Source organism: Pseudochaenichthys georgianus, chromosome 14, assembly GCF_902827115.2.
Source record: "Pseudochaenichthys georgianus chromosome 14, fPseGeo1.2, whole genome shotgun sequence".
In the NCBI taxonomy this organism is placed as follows: domain Eukaryota; kingdom Metazoa; phylum Chordata; class Actinopteri; order Perciformes; family Channichthyidae; genus Pseudochaenichthys; species Pseudochaenichthys georgianus.
In genome coordinates this window covers 22,039,070-22,043,362 of record NC_047516.1, presented here as the reverse complement: position 1 = coordinate 22,043,362, position 4,293 = coordinate 22,039,070, and positions in this window count along the sequence as shown.

Below are 4,293 nucleotides of genomic sequence, written 5' to 3'. Positions count from 1 at the left end.
TAGACTATACTCATTTCCACCTCTACTTATATTGCTAGATATAAATACTAAAAGTGAGGGGCCATCTCTTCTGTCTGTTTCCTAAAACAATGTTGATTTAAGGCATCAACATTATTTTTCTCAAGGTGGGTGTCATGGCCAAATCAGATGGCTGCAAAAGGAAAATGTCAAATTATAAAATCGAATGAAAGCAAAATAAATATGTGCAAATAGAAATTGACTCACAATGTGGTTCTAATAAAAAAAATTATATTTACATACATTTTTTATTTTTCGTATAAAAGGGAAACTCCAGCGGTGGAATAAGAACTCAAAAATCGTATTAGCACCTGAACAGAATTATCTATAGTCCCCTTTATGAGGCTTAACCCTAACCCTTTTTTGCCTGATTTATTATGGTCTAAACTTTACCCTGATATTGTCATGGAGCACATTTTAAAACTATAGGCATATTCTGTTTAGTGGTTTCATCTAAATCCATGCAGATGTTTGAGTAAACAATATGAAAGTAGGCGTGTGAGCAGATGGGTAATGAGTTGGTATCAATCTGCAACCTCAATGATGACGCCAAATCCTATATGAATGTAAAATAACTTGTTTTATTATATATTATTCCAAGAATTTCATCCAGCCTGGAAAAAATGATTGAACAAACTACCAGCACTCTGCCCGACTCTCAATGCCCTTCACCAGTCTGCATGAAGCTGCTCACAGAACAGGTGTGAGTACTAACAACAGCCATGTTCACTGTTTATGTTGGAGTAGTGCCTGCTGCTATCACAGGACAAGAATCAGCAACACTTGGCTTCAGCTGGATATCTTTTAAATGTAACTGAATCTTGCTAGCTTCTGGGATATTTTACACCTTTGTTTCAGTGGATTAAATATGCTTGGTGACACATGGGGAAGGTCATGCTTGAGGTACTTTTAAAGAAGTATTCGTTTTAGATCTGGATCTTCACGGCAAATTAAATCTCCAAGGAAGAATACAGCACAGGCATCAGACAGGACACAGTGTGTAGAGAATAGCAAATAGCTGAAATGGTTATGGTTCATCTAGACTTGATCAGCCAAACCTCATTATTTACCTGAATGTGAGTGGTTCTCTACACCCAGAGTGTACTGCAGTCAGTGATGTTCCAGTTGTAAATCAATCTCACAGCTGATATGAAAACCATCAACGCTGAGAATGAGGAATAGAAAACACTCATCTCTTCACAATCAAACTGTTTCATGCTCTAAATCAGATGTTTGAGGTGATATCACAACACACGGAAAACATAACACGGCTCATTAGTCGTTCATATTTATCTGAAGGATCTTGTAATCGTGACTGTGAGCAAGACTTGTGACAATGCACGTGGACGCTGAAGGGGTGCAGCAGTACACAACTGTGTGACCACCACACTTTGAAAGGATCCAAATACATGACAGTTTCACTTCCTGTTTGTCACTCAGATCAGCTGAACAAGCACAGTGGGGAGCTGGTGTCCCGGACCCTTCAAATCTCCCCAATAGCTGTAAAGTTGTAGCACAGCTTTGTTTGTATATCCTCTGTCATGTGACATCGGAAAAATGCTGACAGTAAACTATAAAGTCCCCTCAGTTGAATCTGATGTATCTTTATAGTTAGTATCAACATATAAAAACAGCCTGTATGACATAGATTTAAAGTGAGAGTTTAAAAACAGTTTGATTGGATGCACATTCCCGTCTCCCTGAATTGAAATAGCGCAAATACACTTTCCAAAGCTGCTTCCATGATCATACAGCATTCAAACATTTTCCAGGACTCTGTGCTCTGGAAGGTTTTCCTAAACACCAGCCGCAGAAAAACGCTTCATCTTCCCTGGCCTGACAGCAGGCGGAGAACTTGTGACAACAATGCGCTGGCCGATGTCTTTATTTGGGGTTGGAGCGCAGGACGGACTCTTCACTAGGGGCGACGTGTCACACACAGCTCAAGGGCTGTACGGCAGTTTGACTCACCCGTGTTCTGTAAATACAGAGGCCATGTGTGTGTGTGTGTGTGTGTGTGTGTGTGTGTGTGTGTGTGTGTGTGTGTGTGTGTGTGTGTGTGTGTGTGTGTGTGTGTGTGTGTGTGTGTGTGTGTGTGTGTGTGTGTGTGTGTGTGTGTGTGTGTGTGTGTGTGTGTGTGTGTGGCCACAATGGCCAGGCCACTGTTGCCCCATACAACCAGTATGAGGCCTAATGTGAGTCTGCCTGCATCATCATGTCTGTTTTCCTGCCATAAATTAGACTTGACACCACTTGTATGAGTCAGATTGCTTAGCTTTGATCCATACTACACATCTACAGCTACAAACAACTGACAAATATGTTAGGTGTTAGTGTAAAGTTTAGACATACGCCCAGTAGTTTATGAATCAACCTCAACATGCAATTGTATAAACAATTTAACACGTTTCATTAGTTATAGTCTACTTGGATTTAAAAATACAAAACTTCTTTATGTTTTGACCTTGAAGTTTTAGGACTCTGTAGCAACACAACTAATATGCATGTTCAACACATTTCTGTGGAAAAAAACAGAATGCAACCTGTTAATAAGTGATGCACCTCATATTGGTATATGAGCCATACGTCACACATCATGAGTCCCGCCCTCTCGTCATAAACTCAGTTAAACATTAAAGAATGAAACCTCCAGGACACTGCAGAGCTGGTGCAGTACGAGGCTACTTTCACTTTTTTGTATCATTTTACTGAAGTGAAGGTCTGTTTTAATTTTGAGTAGGAGACATAAAACAGACTGCTTCCGCTGCACAGTTCACTGACGTTTATGCAAAAGGATGTGTACTTTAATGTAGGCCTACTTTCTGGGGAACTGGCAGAGTGCTATGCCGCAGTGTTTTCTTAATCTTCACCATGTTTCTGGAAGGTCTCCATGTAACAAGAAGGGATGGCCCCTCACTTATAGCATTGTTATCTAGCAATACAAGTAGAGCTGGAAATGAGTATGATCAAAAAGATGAGGGAAAAATGGTGAAATCTCTTGTTGAGTGACGTCCAAACTGTAAATACATTTTAATCTGACCTCACCTACTTTAATCTGACTTCACCTACTTTGGTTTGTACTATATAGCAGTATATGATTATTATGGCTGTTATCTCTCCACCTTAATCCCGTACATCCACTCCCATGCACTTGCTATTCCACTGCTTGACATCTGGTGGCGATAACACACACAGGAAGCGTGGTAATGCACCCACAAAGGCATAGAAGAAGAAGAAGAAGAAGAAGAAGAAGAAGAAGAAGAAAATACAAAACAATTCCCACATGTTTGATGAGGATGCAAATGTACGGGCCAAATGCTAAACATAATAGGTTAACTCATTTTATTTGACAAGCACTCCCCACATAACGATGTCATAATCACATATCAGTTTAGGGGGAGATTTCTTAAAACTTGAAAACATTACTGATTTACTGATGTATTCCCTGTTTAAGGTTCTCTGGACTTTGCTATATGAGGGACTGATTATTATTATTATTTTCAATGTTGGTGTAGCTGATTCCTCTTTTCACTTAGCTATTACGTCTAAGCAGCACCAAGTGTGTTCTGATAATCAAGAGCTGCTGGGTGCAGAGAAGGTAAGATGGAAAATGACATGTAGTGTTTATGGCTCTTCAGGACCTGTTGTTGGCACCACTGCTAGGCTACGAGGGCTTTTTAGTGTGTATGATTTAATCATGGGAGTGAAAACATGGTTAGCCTCCCATAGCAAGGGTCAATAGACTTAAAGGTGGGTAGGTAATTCACTTCAGAAACACTTTTTGTTATATTCCATGGACTGCTCCGATAGCACATTAAATCCTTTGAAAATACTTATATACAAATATTTCATCTGTGGAAGCCGTGGCGCTGTAAAAAGCACGTCCAATTATCTGCCCCGGCCCGGGTCAGCTAATTGAATGGCCTACCTGCCTGTCAGCCTTCCATCTGTGCACAAATTTATCTCGTGCCATAATTGGTCATGTGCTCCTTCGTGTGTGTTGGAGGAGGGGCTCTGTAAGGAAGTCTGAAGGAAGGGGCAGATTTGTTTCGGTTGTGTTGCCTACTTTCAAATTCTAGGGCACTCGAGCTGGTTTCTCCATTCTTACCTACCCTACCTTTAAAGGCGGAGGTGTAACAAAGGGAGTCGTGAGTTTGTCGCCGCCTGGTGGCCAAACAGGGAAACACAGTGTGTGCGCAGAGAGAGAGAGAGAGAGAGAGAGAGAGAGAGAGAGAGAGAGAGAGAGAGAGAGAGAGAGAGAGGGAGAGAGAAAGG